The 25423-nt window shown below is 48.7% G+C and overlaps 1 protein-coding gene across 2 annotated transcripts in view; it reads right to left on the reverse strand.

Moving 5' to 3' along the window:
- MAP3K14 (mitogen-activated protein kinase kinase kinase 14) overlaps positions 1-9778 on the reverse strand; it is a 53798-nt gene extending 44020 nt beyond the window's left edge. Inside the window, exon 1 of one of the 2 annotated variants that reach the window (XM_063718242.1) lies at positions 9364-9778. The gene's annotated coding sequence lies outside the window, so the exon portion shown is untranslated. The remainder of the gene's footprint in view (positions 1-9363) is intronic. The other variant, XM_002827401.5, reaches the window with a different exon arrangement.
- Positions 9779-25423: the final 15645 nt, after the last annotated feature.

Consider the following 25423-nt stretch of genomic DNA (forward strand, 5'->3'; position numbering starts at 1 on the left):
CTGAGCAAGAAGTTCCCTAGGCTACGGTCAATCTCGCTGAAATACAACCACCCGCCGCTCCTTTCTGGGTTTAGAAATCTGCTTTTCAGAGGTGGGAGTGGCTTCAAGCAGCGTCTACCTGTGTTCAGAAAAGATGAAGAAAGACAGGCTCAGGCTCCCTATATAGGAGAATTCAAGTTCATTGTAGTCACTGGTGACTGGTTCTGAAATTGAGGAACTAGTTTGAGGAACTTCAGAATAAACAAGAAACCCAAAGAACTCAGCTTTCCACACAAGGCTTCCAACGCATGGAAGGAGGCACAGGTCCAGCTCTGCCCTGTGGCGGGGCAACCTTGACCCTGGCCTCATTTCAGATGCTGCCCCACATGCTCTTTGACAAGCTGGCCCAAGTAACCAGCTTGAGGACATGAGTGGCAGAGGGGTCCCTTTATAATGAGGGGTCATATTCTTGTCCTCCCCTGGGAAGGGAAAAAAGGGCTTGGGACATGGGGCATGACGAGGAATATTCTCAGAGGATTTCACACGATTCTTTGGTAAAAGAGGGTAAATCATGAAACAGCCCATGGCTCTCTCGTCCTCCCTGAGGCCAGCAGGGCTTAGCAGGAGGAGTTTGGATTCAAGTCTTGTGCTTTCACTCAACAGCAAATACTTAACCAGTGGCTACCATGTTTCAGGCACCGTGCTGGCCAGCGGGAATATGAGGATGACGAAGAGCCTTCTCTGTTGAAACCCTCGAAAGGCCTTCTTGGAATGCTGAACCCAGTTACCTAGAAGCACTGCCTTGATCCACCTGCCTACAGCTCTCTAGTGGCACCAAGCCTATGGGATGTGCCAGTGTGGTCACTGCCCTCCCAATTCCCACTTGGAGGGGTGGGAGGTGGTCAGTTATGTGTTTATTAGCTGGCTACTCACTGTCTGATTCTACTTTGAACTATATTTTCTTTTTTGAGAAGAGGACTTGTTCTGTCACCCAGGCTGGAATGCAGTGGTACAACCATAGCTCACTACAGCCTCGAACTCCTGAGCTCAAGTGATCATCCCACCTCAGCCTCTGAAGTAGCTAGGACTACAGGTACGCACCACCATGCCCAGCTAATTTTTTTTTTTTTTTTTTGACAGAGTCTTGCTCTGTTGCCCAGGCTGGAGTGCAGTGGTGCGATCATGGCTCATTGCAACCTCTGCCTCCCAGGTTCAAGTGATTCTTGTGCCTCAGCCTCCTGAGTAGCTGGGATTACAAGTGCCCACCAACACACCTGGCTAATTTTTGTATTTTTAGTAGAGACAGGTTTCACCATGTTGGCCAGGCTGGTCTTGACCTCCTGGCCTCAAGTGGTCTGCCTGTCTTGGCCTCCCGAAGTGCTGGGATTACAGGTGTGAGCCACTGTGCCTGGCAATGCCCAGCTAGTTTAAAAAAAATTTTTTTTGGAGGTAGATCTCACTATGTTGTCCAAGCTGGTCTCCAGCTCTTGGCCTAAAAGGCAATCCTCCTGCCTTACCCTCCCAAGTCACTGGGATTACAGGCATGAGCCACTGTACCCAAGCAATATTTGAGCACATTTCTCCTGACTGTCCCTGCGCTTCTGAAAATGCACTTCTTTCCCCCAGAGTGCTGAAGTTGCCCAATTGTTACCGAGCTCCCACTCCAAGCTGACAAGTGGTACAAGACCCCAGGGTGAGAGAAATACCAAGGTGTTCCCACCCAGGCACCTGCAGAATCCGAGACGCTCTACGCCTGACAGCGCTGGCTCAGGCTGGAAAAGGAGGGCCACTGGGCTGCGCATGGTGGCCTCCTCGCTCCCTCCAGCTCCTATAGTCATGGCTCCCGACCAGCACCGGGGTTGACTTGTGAGGTGTCTGCCTTTGTGCCCAGCTTACCCCCGTCGTGGTGAGGTCCTCCAGGGCGGTGCCTTAATTGTGTTTGGTTTTCTAGCACCTAGCAGACATGGCCTATTTGACCCACTTGGCAAGTGTTCCTGATTGAAAGGACAGACACACTTCTGAGCAATAAATGAGTGCCACAGGCTCTGAGAGCCTGGCTGGACAGGGACATGTGTCCACACTGTCCAATCACCTGGCAGGCTGGAAGGGAGGGAGTCACAGCTTGGTGGCTGTACTCTAACTGCACCCCAGCAAGCAGGTGTCCTGAAAGATGGCTGTGGAGCCACTCCTGCCATCCCCTTTCCTAAATGCTGACCTAGAGACCCAATTACTTCTAATTGCTTGAGAAGATAACCCTTCTGAACTGGACAACCCCCATCTGGGCTCAGATTTGCATATATTTGCATGTATCTAATACATGCTAGAGGGAGGTGGTGTAGGACTCTGTCCTTCACATTGATCTATACAAAGCTATTCCTGCCTCTCCAGGCACAGTATCTGCCAGTGGAGACTGTTGGGCAGGACTCAAGGAGTCTGGTGGGTCCAATCAACTCCCTTGGCCAAAGGAGTCCATTTGTAATCTTTTTTTTTTTTTTTTTTTGAGACGGAGTTTCGCTCTTGTCGCCCGGGCTGGAGTGCAATGGTGGATCTTGGCTCACTGCAACCTCCACCTCCCAGGTTCAAGTGACTCTCCTACCCCAGCCTCCCGAGTAGCTGGGATTACAGGCATGTACCACCATGCCCAGCTAATTTTTTTGTATTTTTAGTAGAGACGGGGTTTCACCATGTTGGCCAGGATGGTCTCAATCTCTTGACCTTGTGATTCGCCCGCCTCAGCCTCCCAAAGCACTGGGATTACAGGCATGAGCCACCGTGCCTGGCCTCCATTTATAATCTTAATTGACAACCATATCCTCATTGGAGGCTGGTTAAGCCTCCTTTTCCTCCCAACCCTCCTGGCTATCCCTAGTACGGACCAGAAACACCTACCTTTTAATTCTGGCCCAGTAAAAGGAAACTTTAATGTCAGTAGAAGGTGGGTGGTAGATTTTGGCTACAATAATTCTTTACACTTACAGGGGCCACCATCCAGATGATATCATGACATCATGCTTCACCCACAAGGAAGAGCCTCTCACTGAGAGGAGCCAGGCAGATCAGCTAGGATAACACCCAGAGTATGCATGCACCTCCTGCACAGAAGAAAGATGCAGAAGAGCTTCGTGCACTGTGGGTTTGGACCCCTGTAATCAATCATTGAAAGTTACTAAATACCCACTCTAGGTGAGATACTGCTTGGCTAGGTAGGAAAGTGCCCTAAAGGTGTGGGCAACCTTTGAGACTTCCTGGTAATTGTATTTTCTTATCAACCTTGACCTCCTTTTGATTACGTGAACCTCATGGTATAAGACAGCGTCCAACAAATAGCTTTCTGTTTACTTTTTCTTAGACCCAGGGCAGCAGCTGCTGTGGCTCCACCCTTCCCAGGCCTGGCAGAGCTTGCAGAAAGGCTGAGAATGATAGGGTTGGGGTAGGGGAATAAAAGGAGGAGCTAGTTTAAAAAAAAAAAAAAATCCTGCTTTAGGATTAGTTCCTTCGTTCCCTTGCAGCAGAGTACAGTGAAGAGTCTGGGTTTTATAGTTCAGGCTCTGCCATTAACTAGCTGTGTGGCCTTGGGCAACCCACTTGGCTTTCTTGGGCCACCATTTTCTCTTCTGCATTTTCTCACTGCAAAAAATGTGAATGATCACGTCCAGGCTATAATCCTAACAGCTCTTTCTGGACAGTGAGGTTAAGGTTATTTAGCCATGCCAGCAGGAGGTGACTGCTGATTGGTCCAGATTGATGGGGTATGGGTACAGGGGCTGGGTTGTTAGTCTGCCAGAGACAGGCAACAAGATTATTTGCAAGAGCTGCAGCTTCATTAAAGTCAAGCCCTCCCTGTAGTTGGTCCTGGACATTGCTTATAGATGTCCCTGACCATAGGCGTCAAGTTCAACACCAACTGCACTAGTCCAGAACAGTGTCTGAAGAAAATCTCTGCCTTAATGGACACCTGATAGTGGCTTTAGCGGAAACAGGGTCAGGAGAAGCTGTAGTGACCAGAAACTGGGAGGGAGGGATGGCTCAGGAGTCCCCCCTGCTGCTTCTTTCTGGGTACAAATCCTGGTCCTAGAAGTGTAGACAACTGAGGTGGTGGCAGGCTTGGGATTCCTCAAGCTTTTTGAAATCCAGGGTTTAATCTAGCCTTTACAATCGCTGGAGCTCTGCAGAGCCTCCAACTCAGGTGGCTGAAAAGGAGGCAGGTGGAAAAGCGTTCCTAAAAGGTTTTTCACACCAAAATAGGGCTTGTCTCTCTGCTCTCTGCCAAGGGATTTCCCAGCTCCCTGGGGCCAAAGCTCCCCTCCTGCTTCTTTGCTGACTGTCACTGGAAGCAGGCCATTTTCCACCCTCAGGGTGGCTGGACTCAGGAGTCAGTGACACTGCTGATCTGGGCTCTGTGCCCCATCCATGATCCCCCCTCCGCTGTCAGCCCACTGGCCCCAGAAGCCTCCTGTTTGCCTCCTGCCCCCTGCTTCCATAGCCCTGGGACTGGGATGAGGCTGATTTGTGGCAGAGGGCTCCTCAAGAAGGTCTGCTCAGGACTTTCTCTGCAACTGTGCTGGGGAATAAATCGCCTGTCACCTACACCCCTGCATGGGTGACTCACCTTCCAGAGAAAGTGCTCTGCTCACCTAAGGAAAGCTGCTTGGAAAATGACTAAGGCACCTATCAAATGCACTCTGTGAGGCCAACCAGTTATGGAGCAAGGTCCAGGCACACTCTGCCTCTCACCTCCAGCCTGAAGTCAAGTGCAGAGCTGCCACACCAGGCCTGCTGGTTTCATTTTCATCTGAACCGAGCTCCACATGAGGCTTGACATCCGGTGATCTATTTTTTCTAAAAACTAGCTTCACTTTAGAAATGACTCTTCGGCCATCAAGTCAGCTTCCCCAAGAGAAAACAAAATGTTATTTAAAGGGAACGGCAGCCTGGTGAGAGCCTATATTTTTGTTTTGTATTAAGGGGAAAAAAGACTTTAAAATATGAAACTTTTTTTTCCCTTGTGAGATTAAAACAAACGTTTTTCTTTCAAGAGATGGGGTCTCGCTATGTTGCCCATAGCTACTTGACCTCCTGGGCTCAAGTGATCCTCCCGCCTCAGCCTCTCAAGTAGCTGGGACTAAAGAAACACACATCACCATTCCAGGCTTCTTGTGAGATTTAAAGGGAAATCTGCAAGTCCTTGACTGCAGATCCTGGGCCCCGAGACATAGTCCCAGAGAGAAGCTGACAAAGACATGAGAAGGAAAGGGTGGTGAGCTGGGGATGCCATGTGGTAGTGGGACCCTCATCCCACAGAACCAAATGTTCCCTCCTAGTCCCCCAAAGAACAAGTCCTTGCTGACCTACATGCCATACAGTATTTTCCCTTTCCTCACCTCCAGGGTTAATGCAGGAACCTACTTGATCACATGTGGGACACAGGAAGCCCCTAGACAGGCCTAGCTGTGTCTCCAGCTCAGAGTTAGGATTGTCAACTGGGCAGAGCCTGGACCTTTGTAGCCTCATTTGGAGTACGGTGAGGGCAGTATATAGTGTAAGACAGGGAGAACCTGACAGCTGAAGCTTTTAGACTGAAGAACTGTCCCCCTAAAGTTCCTACTAAGAAAATGACCCTGGCCTGTCAGGCAGTCTGACCCTCCTTGACATCATCTTACAGAAAACAGGTTTAGTCACAATGCAGTAATTGGCAACTACTACTGCTACTATTACTACCACCAGCAAACACCACCACCACCACCACCACCAACAACAACAGTTACAGCCTCTATGTTCTGTGCTGGGCACTGGGCTCAGCACTTTACATATCTCCTCTCATTTTCTACTCAAAACAGCCCCATGAAGTATTTCTGATCCCATTCACAGATGAGGCACCTGATGATTAGAGAAGTGAAGTGATTTGCTTGCGGGCACAAAGGCAGGCAGTGGCAGACCTCGACCTGACCCAGGTCTCTCTGACCTGACAGCCTCAGCCACCACATGTGACATGGAGACACCAAGGACTTGTTCTGTTGCTCTGGACAAATCACGGGCTCTCTGCCTTTGTTTCTACATCTGGAAAATGGGCACAAGCACACCTGTCCAGGCAGCAGGTTATTCATCTTTTGGCCTTTTATTAATTAACAATCAATATCAATTAATAATTGATTGGTACAATAAATAAACAAAGCTGCTACCCTGGTTTCGTTATATTCAAAACTGACATGTTTGGGGGAAGAAAATCCTTACCGTTTTCATGAGCAACTTAGTAGAAAAAGCAGTGACCTAGATATCAAAAAAAGGGGGTTTAGATTCTGAGCAATCCTGTCTATTTCTCCTTATGAGGCTTCACTTTTCTGATCTTTGTCCCTGCCCTTCTTCACATGAGCATTGTGTGAAAATACAAAGACTGGCTATAAAACTATTATTGATGCCACATCATTTCAAGGGATTTCTATCAGGGAGCTGAGGGATTAAGACATGTAGAAAAGCAAGAAGGGAAGAGGCTCCTTTAAACTAGAATGCAAAGAGCACACCGGCCACTGAAGAAAAATGACTTTTTCTGCATTGTCATTCAGGCAGTCATAAGCCCAGAACAAAAAATCTCATACTTCAATGTCCTGCTCAGCTCAACAGAAATGCTCCCCTACAATTTGCCCTACGTCTGGCCTTCCCTTTCTGGGCTACTACGTACAGCATTTTAGCCAGCATCACCGAGTAAATGCAGAACCTTCACACATGTATCACTTTGAATGCCCACCCAGCTCTTGCAGATGCTCAGCCCCATTCTGTTCCCTTACTAGAGAATCCTGGTGTGTGGAGACCAGAGGGGCTGACATCCTTAGAGCTCCCTAAATCCACTGACATGGAATTGTCCCCGGCCCACCAATTTCACACTGGTGCCATCAATAGTGCCCATAATGCTCAGATGTTTCCAGTTTAACTGAAATACTAAAATGGGGCAAACAGGAAGCATCAGACACAACTGCGGTAGTGACTTATTAATCACGAAAGCAGAATTTTAGTTGCATTTTAACCTTTTGCCAGGAAAAAAAAAAAAACAACCTTGAGATGATGGAAGCCATCGGTAGAAGTACGCTGCCTTTATGCGTATCGGGCTGACTTAGACTTTTTACTTAGGACTGACTTTGCTTTTAAGATTTCTGAACTTTCCCCCCAGAAAGAACATCTGTCAAACCAACCAATATGAATCTGTCAGCTCTTCATCGAGGCAGGCAGGCTTGTTAGGAAAGCCCATGTGCTGTCCATTGAGACAGAAAAAAAAATAGGAAGTTAAAAGTGCCTTCACAGGCCAAAGTGATACAACACTGTTCAGAGGGTGCCAACAATGAAGAAAACAACCCTGGATAAAGCTTTCATCTCTTTCACATCTCTGCAGATCTCTCACCAGGCCCTAGCCAGGGATGAACTGTTATCAAATCACCACAAAAAAAAAAAAAAAAAAAAAAATCACAACAGTTGCCGAGGGCTGGACAACCAATCAGCGCAAGCCATCTTCTCAGCAGTAAATGATATACACATATTCCAGGCAGATCACAAAGGAGTCAGTGTTCAACAGGAGAACCAAAATGAGGAACCAAACCTTCATCTGTTGAGGCGAAACGGCCCAACCAGACATTTTTGTTTAATAGAGGGAGACTGATTTGGCAGGGTCTCTGTGGTGCCGCTCCCACAAACTCTTAACAGACAATACCAATGACAAAAAACCCCCTTCAGAACTGCTTCTTATAATCAGAAAACACTCAGAAGATGGCCTGAAGCTCGGCAGCGTCTTGCTGTCTGATTTCACAAAGAGCTGGTACATATACCTGGGTACTTATCTCTAAAATTAGAGTCAGAGACGATTACTTTTATTTTGAGATCTTCTCAGAAGTTCTCCACACCCTTCAAAATAAATAAGGATGTCCGAAAGGTGTCTGAAAAATTCAGAGGTCTGGCACCGCTCCAAAGGAACTGATTGATATCACTTAAAAAACACCAAGAGTAAATCCAAACACAACCAAAGTAAGGCAAGCACTTTTTAAGTGTCCTCTCACATTAAGAGCATAAAAACCACACCAAAAACTTCTCCCTCCTTTCTGCATCTCAGTTCTATAATGTGGTCCTGATCTAGGATTCTGGGGAAGACCCATCCTTAGTCCTAGCTATGAGGCATCAGGCAAGATATATACCACCCCCACTCCCTCATACACACCTGCCTCAGGTGCCTCACCTATAAAACAAGACACTACAATCTGTCTTACCACACAGCCATCTGAAGGAAAACGGAGCTCACAGGTATGAAGACACTAAGTAAAAAACACATCACTAATGTTAAGATACTGTTTCCTTTTAATCTTTCAGAAAGACCATGTTTCTAGTCAAGGGGTTTTCAACATTTTTCTTGGAATAAACTCCAGGCTCCTATTTTATATCATGACCTCACTCTAATCATTTAATTTCACGTCCTTTTAAAGTCCTTAATTAAGTCATTGGTGTTCATTGTCTCCAGCGAGCAAAAGTAGTTTTACCATTTACTTTGCTGATATATGTACCTTTTCACCACTTATCCTCTCCCTCATTCATACCTCCAGTCCACCCTTTAGGGCCGAGAGCAACTTTTTAACTTTGACTAGGAAAGAAACACTTTTTCTGAAGCTGCCCAGCACTAAGGAGGCTCCCGGGCAGGCGGGAAACGTACGTACAAGTGGCCCCTCTCTGCCTGGTGCCCGGTGGCTGCAAGATGCCAGGGCCACGATGGGTTTCCAAGATGGGAATGTTATATTTGAACCGACAGATAAAGTCCCGAGTTGGAGAGCCCAGAAGAATTACAGAGGAGGACTGGGGTCCGAGGGCGGAGGAAGGATGCTGCGGGCCGCCAGCACTGCCCCGCTGCATGCTGAGGACAGGCTTAGTTAGCTCCTGCTCCCCGCCTTGAGGTGTGACCCGAGAACTTCCCATGAAAGGCCAGGAGGGTTTCACGCCAGGGCAGATGCCAGGGCGCACTCCTGCAGGAGACACGTCCGCCCCGCGCCAGGCGAGCTCCATCCTGGAGGCACTGGGGCGCAGAGCAGGCGGGCGGGCCTGGCGGCGGCGCGGGGCGCTACTGAAGGGGAAGCAGGGGGCCCCTGCGCGCGCTCGGAGCCAGCGTGTGGCCAGCAGGAGTGCGCGGCCTGGAGGCCCGGGGCAAGCGCGGCGCCGGCAGCGCGTGCGAGGGCGCGCCCGCGGACCGCCGCGAGTGGGTTGGACGGGGTACGTCGGACTGCGCTGGCCTGGCCGCCGACCCCACTGCTCCGGGGCGAGGGGCCAGGCCGCAGCCCAGCCCGGGGCTGAGGGGCGATCCATCCCAGCCGCTCCCTGGGCGCCTCGCACCGGGCCCCAGGGTCCCGCCCCGTCACCTACCGGCCAAGCGCCGATCTCCCCAACCAAGCGAGTGTTGCGCTCCGCTCGCCCTCGATCTCCCGCCGCCGGCCGCCGGCCGCCGACCGCTGAGCTCCCGGCCCGTGGTCGCCCCGCCCCGGTCCCGGGCTCCGCCCCCTCGCCTTCTCGGCCGCCCCCGGGGCCACGCCTCCCCCGGAGGCTGTAACTTTTCCTCGCTTCGCGCCTCCTTTCTTTGGCCGCACCACGACCCGTGGCCCCGCCCGCTCCCCTAAGCCAGCCAATGAGACGGCCGTCCCGGCAAGCCCGTCTTCCCGCTCCCTAGCAACGATTGGTTAACTAGGCCTGGTTTCCAGAAATGGGCACTATTTCCGGACGATGTTTGTAGAAGGGAGATCGCTGGGCGGGCGGACTGACAGAAGGCGGAGGCGACTAGGGTGTTGGTGGAACCACACATGCGCCCTCGGCTTCTGGCAGTCTTACCAGCTGCGTTCTCGAGGTTACGGGAAGGAAGGGCGAGTGTGCGCATGCGTGGGCACTCCCTGCCACTGACTTCGGTTACCTTGGAGACAGCGAGGCGCTCTCCCTCGTGGGTCGCTCGCGTTCCGCTTCCTCTCTGCTGCCAGGCGGTGGCGGCTGAGGCAGGAGGTGGTGGGGGTAGAGACGTTTTTATTGAGCGCTTACCGTGTGCCTGGTCCTGTAGAATCCCTGTAATGAATAAAGAAGGTTACAGTGCCTGCCCTCGAGAAGCTTGGGGAGCCGAGGGCTTACAGGGGCCCGACCTGTGGGTTGAAACCCAGGTACAAAGAGAGCATGTGGGTGCGTGGCGTGGTACGAGCGCTGAGCAAAGCATCTGCTCGCTGGGTTTGCAGACCACAGAGCCGGCAAGAGGATGAGAGCTTGATGTATGCAAAGAAAGGACCTGGAGTTCAGAATATGCATTGAAGTGTCAACAGTGCTTCTTTCTGAATGGGGGTCGGGGGTGGGGAGTAGGGAAGGTATAGAAATTTTTTCTAACTTTTGCTCCTCTGTATTATCTAGTGTTTCCACACTGAGCTTGTATTTTATTTGTAATAAATTCCAGGCCAGGCACGGTGGCTCACTCCTGTAATCCCAGCGCTTTTGGGAGGCAAAGGCAGGAGGATCGCTTGAGGCCAGGAGTTGGAGAACAGCCTGGGCAATATAGCAAGGACCTCGTCCCTGCAAAAAAATAAAAGAGTAGCCAGGCGTGGTAGTTTGCACTTGCAGTCCCAGCTAGAGGGGAGGCTGAGAGTTTGAGGTTACAGTGAGCCACGATCGTGCCACTGCACTCCAGCCTGGGTAACAGAGTGAGGCAGTCCTTAAAAAAAAAAATCCAAACTTTTTTTTTAATTGCAAAATAAAAGATGTACTCCTACCCTGGGCATCCCACTTCCATAAAGGGTCCATGGTAGGTGTGGTGAGTGGCTCTAGTCCGGGGATAGGCAGGCCCCACCCAAGGCTGTCTTGAAAAGTAAGGAACACCCATCTCTGAAAGTGAGCAAAGACCACCATCTGCTTGAGACTACTTTGCAGACAGTCCGAAGCTGAACTCTTCTTTCTGGATATCTGTGCCAAACAGTCATCTCTGCTGGCGAATAGGGAAGATCATTTATTTAGGCAGTGGTCAAAAACTCACAACCTGAGGGCCTCATTCACTCACCCAGGCCAGAAATATGCTTTGTTTGGCTGGCCCAATATTTTTTTAAATTTGAATTTGAATGCCTTAGAGCAGAGCCTGCAGTTCCTTACAGTTCCCGCCACCCAACCATCTAACCTTATGTCACCTGTCTGGCCCCTAGAGCATTTGAGGTTGTGGCTCCCGTAGAGTCTGTGCTTTAGAGCCAAACAGTCTCTGGTGCCCCCCCTGGCTCTGCCACTGACTAGCTGGGAGATGGCAGGCAAGAAAGAAGCTGGACTGGTGGCCCCCAAATCTCTTTCCACCCCCAGGGTTTTGCATTTCAGTGACTCAGGGAGAGGCAGAGCTTGGCCAGATGTACAGGTTGGTATCCACAATCTTGGATGCCCCCTTATTGCCTCTCCCACCACCTGTTTGCCTCTGGGCACACCACTTCTCAGGAAAGATGTAGGCACACCTCCAGAGTCTGCAGACACTCCCTGGCTTGCCTTTGCCTTCTCTCTCTTTCACTATTCCTTCTTTAAAACACCCAGTGCCTCTGTACTTTGCCCAGGTTCCCTTGACACCTCTGGTCCTGGGTCCCCTGTACACTCCCACCTACCCCATCAAGATGATCTGTCTTTAAATCCGTCCCTGAACACTAATGTGTATTAATCGGAGAGAGTGAACTGTGCTGACTCAAAACTGTAACTCTGGAGAAGGAATGTCACATCAGGTTGCAGGGGAGGAGCAAACCACTAAACACTGGTAAGGAAGATATTCGGGATAAACAAGGCCTCTCGGTTTCAGCTACTTTTCTGAGGTCTTTCCAAGCCCCACTGTGTGTGGGTGAGGTGAGAAACAATACACCCACCCAGAGTGAGCAGTGTGGTGTCTCTGAGTCTTGAAATGCTTGCACCCTCTGGAAGGAGTGCTTCGGGACGAGATTACTTCCTCCCAGCCTAAGTCGAGACAACCTGGGAAAGCTTCTGGCCTTGAGTCACTTGTGCAGCCTCAGCTCTGCTTTAAATACAAGAAGTTGACATTTACAGGATGACTCACACCTGGAGCAGTGAACTAGGTTCTCAGTACTCAAGGGTTTTCACATCCCATCCATTTCAGGTCTGGAAATAGGGTAAGACTGTGCTATTCCAAAAGAATCGCAGCTTGTTTTCTGATACTTTACAAAAAGTAAGCCAGACAGACTTAGAGTACTTCATGTGCATAACCTCACTGAATGTTCCCTCTAGGCCAGGGTTTCTCAGCCTGGCACTATAGACATTTGGGGTTGGATAATTCATTGTTGGGGGACGGGGCTTGTATTCGTCTGCTTTCACGCTGCTGATAAAGACATAGCTGAGACGGGGTAATTTATAAAGGAAAGAGGTGTAATGTAGTCACAGTTCCGTGTGGCTGGGGAGGCCTCACAATCATGGCAGAAGGCAAAAGGCATGTCTTACACGACAGCAGACAAGAGAGAATGATGAGAGCCAAGCGAAAGGGGAAATCCCTTACAAAAACATCAGATTTCATGAGACTTACGCACTACCATGAGAACAGTATGGGAGAAACTGCCCCAGTGATTCAATTATCTCCCACTGGGTCCCTCGCACAACACGGGATTGTGGGAGCTACAAGATGAGATTTTTTTTTTCTTTTTTGAGATGGAGTCTCCCTGTGTCACCCAGGCTGGAGTGCAGTGGCGCAACCTCAGCTCACTGCATCCTCCTCCTTTTGGGTTCTAGTGATTCTCGTGCCTCAGCCTCCTGAGTAGCTGGGACTATAGGTGTGCACCACCATGCCCGGCTAATTTTTATATTTTTAGTACAGATGGGGTTTTGCTACGTCAGCCAGGCAGGTCTTGAACTCAAGTGATCCACCCGCCTCAACCTCCCAAAGTGCTGGAATTACAGGCATGAGCCACTGCGCCTAGCCTCAATGTGAGATTTGGGTGGGGCCACAGCCAAACCACATCAGGGTTGTCTTGTGCATTGCAGGATGTTTAAAAGCTTTCCTGGCCTCTGTCTACTACATACCTATAGCACTCCCTCATCCACCCAATGTGACAATAAATGTCTCTGGACATTGCTAGATGTCACCAAGGAAGCAAAATTGCCCCCAGTTGAGAACCCCTACAGTCTGACCCCATTGAATAGGTAGTATTACTGTCCCCATTTCACTGATGAGCAAACCGAAGCTCGGACAGAAGTAACTTGCCCAGTGTCACTTTGCTGTAACAGGAGACCCAGGATTCAAACCATGTCTGACTCCAGAGCCCCTGCCCTCCTGCATGCCGGACTCTGCAGAGAGACTTCAGGCTTCAGGGAGCCAGTTGCCCATCAGTTCTCTAGGAGAGTGCTGAAGAGTGAGTAAATCAGTGAAGGAATGCTATCCTTGGATCATTTTTCCTTTTCTGTTTGCCTTGGAAGAAAGGAAATTATATTCTGGTTTTTATTGCCTTAGTCAGCACGGTTTATGGTGCTGAGCCATGTCCAGTGAGAAAGTGGCTGATGAGTCATCTGAATGTCTGTGGATTTCAGGCCCCAAATTACTGTGAGATTCTGAAGTTACACTTGAGAATTCAGATGTGAGGCTGAGATAGGAGATGACTGGGGACTGTAGGGTGGATGTTCCTGGAGGAGAGCAGTTTTCCTTTCCCTATCGGGACTGCCTGAAGTTGCAGCCACAGTGCTGTTGCTGCCCTCCCCAGCTTGGACCTGCGCTACTGCTGCTGTCAGCTGAGGTCTATGGAGAGGCCAGCGAGGCAGGAGAGGAAATGGATAGATGGATGCAGGCAAAAGTGTGATCCATTCTCTCTAGCTATTTTGTGATCAGTGATCTCATATTGGTAGCTTGAAATTGGACATGTTGGGAGTATTTATACCATGGAAGTTGGCAAACAGTATAAATCAGGGCTACCCATCCTGAGTTGGTTGTTAAACACCTGCTGGCACACCACTGTGTGCCAGTTCTGGCCTGTGCCTGCTGCCCACCAAACCCACCCCACATAGGGAGATGGCAGGGGGCACCACAAACCACAGAGCTGCTGGAGAAGAGGAGGGGCCATGGCGATGTGGGTGAGGGGGAGAGGAGTGCCAATTTCAGCAAAGAATGGAGGTGAGGGCTGGTAGGGGTTTCTGGAGGGTACTGGGCAAAGATGACCTTACAAGAACAGGTCCTGGGCACACCTTCCAGAGATCTAGCCTCTTCTCCCAACTTTGGAGCCTTCTTAGGGTGCCCTGGCTTGACACAAATTCTTCTCACTTCCTGATTTGGAGATTTTCCCCTCCAGACTCACCTGCTTACCTCTAGTCTCCTCTCCACACTATCCTCAAGCCTTCTGGTGAATTGAGTCTTCCTAAGAGATCGCATAGGTCCTGTCATTCCACTCCCAATGTCCCAGTATCTCCTGCCCTTCAATATCTCCCTCCTCTCTCTTCTTCCTTTCAACCTACAAATGAGATCAAGCTGAGGACACCCTAAAAACAACAAACAAACAAAACCTTGCTAGTCCTGGCTCTCCCCTGCACTGTTAGCCCAGCCTTCTTTCCCCCTTCACTCCCAAACTTCTTGAAAGTCTGCTTCATCTCCCACTCAAGTGTGCTCCTTGCAGCCTGGTTTCTGCTCACCAGCTCTTCTCTCCATGAACTGCCTCCTAGTAGATGACCTTGTCTCAGTTTCTTATCTGCAGGCAGCCACAAACGTGATGCACTGAGATCCTCTGTGTCAGGCTCTGGGTAGGAAGCATGGAACCTCCAGACCAGTCCCTGCCCTTAGGGAGCTTCCTTGAACAGGTAGCAGCAGATGAGGACTTAAGCCACTGCAAGATGGCAAGAAGATGGGGAGACTGTATCGTGTCAGGTAGGATCCAGCCAGGAAAACAGAACCCATTCTGAGGGTTGTTTTTTTTTTCATTTTGATAGAGGTAGGAGTCTCCCTATGTTGCCCAGGCTGATCTCGATCTCCTGGCCTCAAACGATTCTCCCGCCTTGGCCTCCCAAAGCACTGGGATTACAGGCAGGAGCCTCTAAGCCCAGCTTCATTCTGAATTTTTATTTTTATTTTATTTATTTATTTATTTTTGAGATGAAGTCTCACTCTGTCACCCAGGCTGGAGTGCAGTGGCACGATCTTGACTCACTGCAACCTCCACCTCCCGGGTTCAAGTGATTCTCCTGTCTCAGCCTCCTGAGTAGCTGGGGTTACAGGCGCCTGCCACCACACTCGGCTAATTTTTTTGTATTTTTAGTAGAGACGGGGTTTCACCATGTTGGCCAGGCTGGTCTCGAACTCTTGACCTCAGGTGATCCACCCGCCTCGGCTTCCCAAAGTGCTAGGATTACAGGTGTGAGCCACCTCGCCTGGCCTCTGAGTTTTTAAACATAGAATAAACATAGAATTGAATGCAGGAAATTGGTTACATAGGGGATAAAAGGATGGAGAAGTTCTTCAGACAATGGGGGAAGTAACCAGGAATCCAGCTGCGACCCCTGGGTTGGAGGGACTGGACTGGGGCAGTGTAATCAAAGGCTGGGGCTGGGGTCACTTGGAAGAAGTTGAAACCATAGAGAAGACACAACCACTTCCACAGATACCACTAAGACTGAGAGGGATGGGGAGAAATCCCTGGATTCTCCTTTCCTTCTACCTTTGGGTTTCCTGCCAGAGCCTCTTACTGGCCTGGGAGCCTAGAGGGGTCAGTCACTTGCAATGCAGAGCAGAGCAGATGAGGGCTGGATGGGGAAGCACACAGCCCAGGACCAGCGCAGGTATGGGATGGGAGAGGATAAAGGGGGACTAACTTAGTGGAAGAGGCTCAGAGAAGGCTTCCTGAAGGGACTCAGCTGCAACCTAAAAAATGAAGGCAGTTAAAAAGGGGAAAGTATTCGCAGCAATCACCAGCATTTTTTTTGGCCAATCCTCTTTCCGGGGTTTCTGAGATACTGTGTTTTTTGTCTGTTTCCCTCTCCCATTTTTTTTTTTTTTTTTGAGACAGAGTCTCACTGTGTCGCACAGGCTGGAGTGCAGTGGTGCAATCTCAGCTCACTGCAACCTCCACCTCCCAGGTCAAGCGATTCTCCTGCCTCAGCCTCCCGAGTAGCTGGGATTACACGCGCCAGCCATCACGCCTGGCTAATTTTGTATTTTTAGTAGAGACAGGGTTTCTCCATGTTGGCCAGGCTGATCCCGAACTCCTGACCTCAAGTGATCTGCCCGCCTTGGCCTCCCAAAGTGTTGGGATTACAGGCATGAGCCACTGCGCCTGGCCTCCCTCTCCAATTCTTAAAAATTGAGACCCTCCAAGTTTCAGGCCTAAGCCCCTCATTTCTCTACACTCTCTCCCTTGGAGTCCTCATCCACTACTGGCTGTATTGAATCATTCAACAAACAGTAGTTGAGCACCTATTTGGTGCCAGGCACTTGACTAAGCCCTGGTGCTGGAGAGAGATGAATGAGTCATAAGGCCTGGCCTCAATAGGGGAGATGGACATGGTAACAGGGGAGATGTGGAGGGTAGAAGGAATCCCTGGGTGAGGTAAGAACTCATAGAATAGATCAAAGAAGGCTTCCTGGAAGAGGTCATACTTGAATTGGTTGCTGCCAGCTACACTAGCAGTAAGCCAGGTGAATGAGGTGGGAAGAGCATTCAGGCAGAAGGAATAACATGTACAAGGGCATGGAGACAGGGGACAGTAAAGGCATGTTTGAGGAACTGGGTCTGGGATGCAAGGAACTGGGAGGGGGATGTAGCTGGCCCTGCAGTCTGCAACCTGGATTGTGGAGGAGGGCCTTGTAGGCAACTCTTAGTAGACTGGGTTGGAGAAAAGACAAATAACATTGCTAGAATGGAATTTAGAAATCTTTCTCTGATTGCAGTGGTGAAGAGTGCAGGCTGCAGACCCAGAGGCCAGTTGGGGGGCTTTGCAGTGAACCAGGTGAGAAATGATGGGAACTGGACTCTCAGTGGCAGGATGATGGGAAGCAGGAGAGATGAGCAAAATATGGAGAGAATCAGTATTGAGAAAATAAGTATGATGACACGATGTGGACATGGGTGGGGAGGGCGAGCCTGGGATGAGGCTGCAGAGGTTGGGAGCCACAGGAGGAGAGAGGATTCTGGAAGAAGAGGAGCACCAGCTTTGGACACAGTGTATCTGGGCTGCCCTGGCCCTCTCAATTGTCCTCTCTTTGCTGTTGACTGCAAGATTAACACCTTCAGTTCTGACTGTGATCTTGGGCTCCAAACCAGAGTTTCCAGGGGCCCATAGAGTATTTCCACCTTCTAGCCACCTGGCATCTCCAGTTTTGCATTGTTCCCCAAACCTGTTCCTTGGCCACCCCTCTCTGTTAATGACCTCACCGCCAACCCCGGGAGTCTTCATCACCCGCCTCTTCTTGCTGTCTTATGCCAAGCCATGTTGATTCTCTCTCCATGATACCTCTGTATCTGTGGCTTCCCTTTGTCTCCGCTTTCTGATGATGCCCTTGTGGTATGTCAGCGTTTCTTCTTGCTTCCTGTCATTTATATTCCAATCCCTCCTACACTGTCTGTCACTCCCTTGCCCAAAACTTTCAATGGCTCCCCATTGCCTACTGATGAAGTATAAGCTTGTTATCTGGCTCGCAAGGGCCTCATAGTCTAGCCCCAACTCACCTCTTTTGGTCTTACTTTTCACAACTTCCCTGTGGGCACCCTCTGTACTACTTACCATTGACCCAAACCACCTGTCTGTACATCCTGACCCAAGGCTGCCCTGTGGACTGAAATGCACCCCTCTGCCTCTGCCTGTCAGATCATACCCATCCATCAAGTTCCTGATGAAACGCCTCCTCTCCAAGCACCACTTAGCCCAGCTATGTATCTGCCTACCTTATCTCTCTTAACAGACAGTATGCACCTTGATGGCAGCTTGTAATCACCAAATGGTGAGTTGGTATTTAGTAAATGTATGTTGACCTGAAGTGGCTCCAAAACTATTCTTCAGATCAAGAACCTCCTGTGGGCTGGGCACAGTGGTTCACCCTTGTAATCCCAGCACTTTGGGAGGCTGAGGCGGGCAGATCACTTGAGGTCAGGAGTTCGAGACCAGTCTGGCCAACATGGTGAAACCCCATCTCTGCTAAAAGTACAAAAATTAGCCAGGTGTGGTGGCGGGTGCCTGTAATCCTAGCTACCTGGGAGGCTGAGGCGGGAGAATTGCTTGAACCCGGTAGGCAGAGGTTGCAGTGAGCCAAGATTGTGCCACTGCACTCCAGCCTGGGTGACAGAGTGAGACTCTGTCTCAAAAAATAAAAAATAAAAAAAGAACCTGCTGTGGCTCCTTGATGACCACTTCAGAAGCCTGTTCCATCTTAGTATCTAACCTTACTCCCCCACTGTTGCCTCCAAATACGTCTCATGTTCAGTTTCAACCCTTTGGTAGAAGCGTGAAAGATATAAACATGAAAAAAAGGCATTACTGCCCTCCAGAAGTATGCATTCTCCTAGGGTGGATTAGCCACGCATACTAACAGCTAATAGAATTGGTTTAAAATCATATCTTAGCTAGGCGCAGTGGCTCATGCCTGTAATCCCAGCACTTTGGGCGGCCGAGGCGGGTGGATCACTTGAGGTCCGGAGTTGGAGACCAGCCTGGCCAACATGGTGAAACCCTGTCTCTACTAAAAATACAAAATTAGCTGGGCGTGGTGGCATGCATCTGTAATCCCAGCTGCTTGGGAGGCTGAGGCAGGAGAATCGCTTGAACCCGGGAGGCGGAGGTTGCAGTGAGCCAAGATCGTGCCATTGCACTCCAGCCGGGGTGACAGAGCAACACTCCGTCTCAAAAAATAAAATAAAACAATAAAATAAAATCATATATTTTGCTCAGAAGGGGATATCCAGTCTCTCCTTTTTTATGATCAGAACCTGGATTTTATTCATAGTGGTGACCTGCCCCGTGTGAAATGCTTCCCCGACTCTCTTACAGCTAGGGTGGTTATTTGATGTAATTCTGGCCAGTGAGATGTACATGGAAGTCTCTGGATGGAGCTTCTGGGAAAGCTGGGGGGCTGACCTAGCTGGCACAAGCCCTTTTGTCTGTTGCCCTTGGCCTTATCCCCTTTCTTTAGTCTGGAATGCGCACCCAGTGCTTGGAGGTGTAGCAGCCAGCGTTTGAGCATAAGAATTCTATGATGGCAGAGCAGAAAGCTAGGCTCTGAGTCCCCAAAAGCCTTATGGAACCATCACGCAGCCAGGGACTGCCCACCTCCTGGGGACTGCTGACCTTCAGCTTCTGGCATGTGATGAAGCCACTGCAGCTGGGTTTCTGTGACATGCAATACTGACCGGTACACTTCAGAGCTGTAAAATTTAGCCAGCTTGAGAATTCCCAACAGCGAAAAGTAGCCCCAGGATGAAATTACACTGCAGCAAAAGCCTTAAATATAATAAGCTGGCCAGGTGCGGTGGCTCACACCTGTAATCTCAGCACTTTGGGAGGCCGAGGCGGGCGGATCACAAGGTCAAGAGATCGAGACCATCCTGGCCAACATGTTGAAACACCGTCTCTACTAAAAATACAAAAATTAGCTGGGTGTGGTGGCGCATGCCTGTAATCCCAGCTACTCGGGAGGCTGAGGCAGGAGAATCGCTTGAACCCAGGAGATGGAGGTTGCAGTGAGCCGAGATCACACGCTACTATACTCCAGCCTGGGCGACAGAGTGAGACTCCATCTCAAAAAAAAAAAATATATATAATAAGCTTATGCTCATTAGGGATTGTGTAACACATGGAAACAGTAAAGAAGGTCTGTAGCCTACATGAGTAGAGAGAGCTACTCCTGTTTTCTGAGAAAGGGAATCTCACCTGGGAAAGCTGTGGAAGGAGATGAGTGACTTCATGGGCTAGAGAGGATGCCGGAAATGTCAGTCAAGGATTACATGACTCCTTGTGCTAATCACAAGAAGTCTTGATCAGGACCAAGATATATTTCACCTGATTCAGATAAAGGATGCTCAAATTAGGTAGAGGGAAAACCCAGGTGTTAAGATGCAGAGATTAGAGCAGATGTCTGTCTGTAGAGACAAGAATGCATTCACGCAATCCGTGCCATCTGGACAGAGCTTTACTATAAATCACAGTTCCCCAAAGGGAGGCATGTGGTTCCCCAGGGATGCACTAGATGATGTGTGGTGGCCCACAGCTCTGAGAAACATTGGATCTCATGCTGAGCTAGTTATTCTCTAATTCTTTTTTAGATTTGTCTATTTCTTGAATAATTGATGCATGCGGTTTGTACAAATTCCAAAAGAGCATGCTTCTCCCACTTCTGGCCCCATGCTCTTTTTTTCTTTTTCTTTTTCTTTTTCTTTTTTTTTTTTTTTTTTTTTGAGATGGAGTCTTGCTCTGTTGCCCAGGCTGGAGTGCAGTGGCTCAGTCTTGGCTTACTGCAACCTCTGCCGCCCGGGTTCAAGTGCTTCTCCTGCCTCAGCCTCCCAAGTAGCTGAGATTACAGGCACCCACCACCAGGCCCAACTAATTTTTGTATTTTTAGTAGAGATGAGGTTTCACCATGTTGGCCAGGCTGGTCTTGAACTCCTGACTTCTGGTGATCCGCCCATCTCGGCCTCCCAGAGTGCTGGGATTACAGGCGTGAGCCACTGTGCTTGGCCCCCAGGCTCTTTTGAAGCAACCATTCTCCCATCCAGGTACCAACCAGGCCTGACCCTGCTTAGCTTCCAAGATCAGATGAGATCGGGCGTGTTCAGGGTGTTATGGCAGTAGATGAAGCAATCATTCTTACCAGTTCCTTATGTATTTTTCCAGATGTACTTCAGCATGTGCAAACGATACATTCCTATAGCCTCTTTCTAAAAAGTTAATGGAAGCATACTATCCACAACTGCCCTGTACCTTGCTTATCTCACTTATCAGTGAGTTCCATATTATACATATAGAACTGCCTCCTTCTTTTATAAAGACTCATGCTATTCAACTGTATGACTGGTATATAATTTACCCAGTTCACTGTTGATAGACTTGTTTCCAACCATTTCCAACCATTATAAGAATTGTTGCAATAAATATCTTTATACGTATTTCATTTTGCATATTAGTTAATCCATGCGTTCAACAAATATTTTCTGAACACCTACTATGCACCAGGTCAGGTCTAGGCACCAGAGGCAGAGCAGTGAACACAATAGATGGAGTCCCTGCATCACGGAGCTGCCATTCTGTAGTGGAGAATAGCCATAGGATTAACTCCTAGAAGTGAGTCACACTTTCAGTCCTTCTAATTAAATCAAGTAGAAAGTCTCACTTTGGTGCCAATATGTCTTTTTTGTTTGTTTGTTTTGTTTTTTGAGACTGAGTCTTGCTCTGTTGTCCAGGCTGGAGTACAGTGGTGCAATCTCGGCTCAGTACAACCTCCACCTTCCCGGGTTCAAGTGATTCTCCTGCCTCCGCCTCCTGAGTAGCTGGAATTACAGGCATGTGTGCCACCAAGCCTAGCTAATTTTTGTATTTTTGGTAGAGATGGGGTTTCACTATTTTGGCCAGGCTGGTCTTGAACTCCTTACCTCAAGTGATCCACCGGCGTCATCATCCCAAAGTACTGGGATTACAGGCATGAGCCACTGCACCTGGCTGAGTGCCAATATGTCTTTAATGTATCTCTCTCTGACACTTGTAAATTTCTTTAAGACAGAAAGTGCTGGCCTTAGGTTTAGAGTGTATGACAGGCCACAGAGACTAGCTAGAGTTGAATAACAATGTTTGATTGTTACTGGATTTATTTCTATATAGCAAATGTTATTGATTTTCCATCTATAGTCAAAATATGAAGGTTCCCTTTAAAATACGCAGGTTCCTTTCAAAATAATTTTTTAAACTTATTTTTTATTTTATTTTTTTGAGACAAGGTCTCTCTCTGTCACCCAGGCCGGAGTGCAGTGGCACCATCATGGCTCACTGCAGCCTCAACTTCCTGGGCTCAAACAATCCTCCCATCTCAGCCTCCCGAGTAGCTGGGACTACAGGCATGCACCACCATGCCTGGCTAATTTTGTTTATTTTTTGTAGAGACAGGGTCTCACTATGTTGCCCAGGCTGGTCTCCAACAACTGGACTCAAGCAATCCTCCCACCTCAACCTCCCACAGTGCTGGGATTACAGGCATGAACCACCGTGCCCAGCCTCAAAATAATTTAAATTAAAAAAAAAGGAGTTAATATAGAGAAGAATGTTAAGTAAATTAATAACATAGGTGGAATTCAGATGTGGAAAAACCCTGCAAAGGTGATAGTCAAATGAGTGAGGTTAGGAAATCATCAAATTAAACAAAGCAAGGAGAAAAGGCTAGGCTCGTTATATTGTATTTGATGTTTATTTTTGTATCTTCACTCATCTTTCATATTGAAACGTTCTCACCTCCATAATTCTTCCTAGGCAGCTGATTTGCTTATCATTTATTATTGTTTACTACTTGTTTGGCGATTCTTATGCTTAGATTTCCTGGAGTTCCTGGTCATGAAAATTTGGCTTTGTGGGTTTTTTTTTTTTTGAGATGGAGTCTTGCTCTGTCACCAGGCTGGAGTGCAGCGGAGTGATCTCGGTTCACCACAATCTCTGCCTCCCAGGTTCAAGCGATTCTCCTGCCTGAGCCTCCCGAGTAGCTGGGATTACAGGTGCGTGCCACAAGCCTTGCTAATTTTTGTATTTTTAGTAGAGATGGGGTTTCGCCATGTTGACCAGGCTAGTCTCGAACTCCTAACCTTGTGATCCACCCGCCTTGGCCTCCCAAAGTGTTGGGATTACAGGCGTGAGCCACCACGCCGGGCGCTTTGTTTTGCTTTCATGAACTGTCACCAATTTGCATTCTCTTAGAAGATCTCTTTCACTTTGAATCCCCCAAAGGCCCCGCCGCTCTGTTTGTCATTGCTGGCTCTGGAGGGGGTTGGAGATGCTCCTGCTGGGGACCTTGATGCAACACCCTTAGTCAGGTTTTCGTAATCTGGCTGAGGCTTGCCCTGTAATTCTCTAAAAATATAATATGATGAAACAACCAAGCCCAAGTAAGCCTTCGAGGAGATCTCAAAGCCAGCAGCTTCTGAACAGTGCCCACAACCACCAGTGAGGCTGTAATCACCCACAGCTTGTTAGCTAAAGACACAAACAATTAGCTTGGTGGTTGGAAAGGTAAACAAGGGGCATTTCACAAATGTGCTCTTTAGGTCAACTAGGTGGTTATAAGTCTCTAGCTGTGGTTGTTGGCTTTCTCTGCAGCACAGGTCGGAGAGTGGGTGGTGCCTCTGGGCCCTGGGCAGAGTACCTTTGAGGTGGGCAGTAAGAGGGACCACAGCTGAATGGAGAGGGAGTAGGTGGGAGCAAGCAGGGCTCCAAGGCAACTGAAGGAGCACCTGGGAGCCTGAGAAATAAGAGACAACAAAAAGTAAGGCCATCCATTAGAAGGCGAGTCCTTGAGTTTTGAAATCTAGTGGAGCTCTCAATTAATGACTGAGGACCTACCATGTACCAGGCCCTGACTTAAACTTTTTTTTTTTTTTTTTTGAGATGGAATCTCTCTCTGTTGCCCAGGCTGGAGTGCTGTGGCATAGTCTTGGCTCACTGCAACCTCCGCCTCTTGGGTTCAAGTGATTCTCCTGCCTCAGCCTCCCGAGTAGCTGGGATTACAGGCGCCTGCCACCATGCCCAGCTAATTTTTTGTATTTTTAGTAGAAGTGGGGTTTCACCATGTTGGCCAGGCTGGTCTTGAACTCCTGACCTCGTGATCTGCCCGCCTCAGCCTCCCAAAGGGCTGGGATTACAGGCATGAGCCACCGTGCCCGGCCTGACTTAAACATTTTTATAAGTACCAGCTCAGTGGTTCTCAAGCTTTTTGGTTTGTTCATAATTTTTTTGAGGACTCCAAAGAGCTTTTGTTTTTATAGATGATATCCAATGGTGTGATGGTACATGTTTCACAATTGGTTCTCTGCTGAAAAGTCCTAATTTGTAGCTCTTACCAATTTCCATAGTGTAAATACTTCCACCACGGCCAATTTCTTTTTCTTTCTTTCTTTCTTCCTTTTTTTTTTTTTTTTTTTTGAGATGGAATCTTGTTCTGTTGCCCAGGCTGGAGTGCAGTGGTGTGATCTTGGCTCACTGCAACCTCTGCCTCCCGGGTTCAAGAGATTCTCCTGCCTCAGCCTTCTGAGTAGTTGGAACTACAGGCATCTTGAACCCCAGACCTCAGGTGATCCACCCGCCTCGGCCTCCCAAAGTGCTGGGATGACAGGCATGAGCCACCGTGCCTGGCCCACCATGGCCGATTTCAAGATACCAACCTAACATCACTGAATGTGAAATGGGAAGAGATATGTACAGTCAACTTTCCGAAGCCAGTGCAAGCGGACTCCAGTGCACCACTGGAATTTTTTTGATATTTACAGTACTGGAAATTAAAACTCATAAATTTAAAAAAGTGCCTTTATTAAAAATACTAATAATAACCCATTACATATGAATATAAACATTCTTTTTGAAAATAACTATTTAGAAAAATAAAAAATAATTAGTGAAGACAGTGGCATTGTTTTATATTTTGCAAATCCCTTTAATCTAGCTTAATGGAAGACAGCGGCATTCATAGATCTCCATTCAATCAGTTGTGATGTCCTATATCACGTGGTCTTTGGAAAACTCCAGAAAAGAGCACTAAAGGTAAATAATGTCTTAGCATTACTATGGAAATAGTTTTGACCTCATGGACCCCCTGAAAGAGTCCTGGGGACTTCCAGGGCATCCCAGGACCACACTTTGAGAATAGCTGTACTAATGCATTTACTTTTTCCAAGGAGCCCAGTGAGGCAGGTTTCTTATATCACCATTTTGCAAATGAGGAAATTGAGGTACAGAGTACTTACCCAAGGGCACTGAGCTAGAAAGTGGCAAAGTCAGCCAGACATGGTGCCTTGCACCTGTAATCCCAACATTTTGGGAGGCTAAGGCGAGAGGATTGCTTGAGCCCAGGAGTTCAAGACCAGCCTGGGCAATAGAGTGAGACCTCGTCTCTACAAAAAATTTAAAATAAAATAAATCAAAAAAGAAAATGTGGCTGGGCACGGTGGCTCACGCCTGTAATCCCAGCACTTTGGAAGGCCAAGATGGGTGGATCACTTGAGGCCAGGAGTTCAATACCAGCCTGGGCAACATGGTGAAACCCTGTCTCTACTAATAATACAAAAATTAGCCAGGCTTGGTGGTGCGTGCCTGTAATCACAGCTACTTGGGAGGCTGAGGCAGGAGAATCTCTTGAACCTGGGAGGGGGAGGTTGCAGTGAACCGAGATGACACCATTGCACTCCAGACTGGGTGACTCTGTCTCAAAAAAAAAAAAAGAAAAGAAAATGGCAAAGTCAAGATTCCAACCCAGTCAGTCTATACAGATGGGCAGTTGAGTTGG

Source organism: Pongo abelii, chromosome 19 (assembly GCF_028885655.2).
Source record: "Pongo abelii isolate AG06213 chromosome 19, NHGRI_mPonAbe1-v2.0_pri, whole genome shotgun sequence".
Lineage (NCBI taxonomy): Eukaryota > Metazoa > Chordata > Mammalia > Primates > Hominidae > Pongo > Pongo abelii.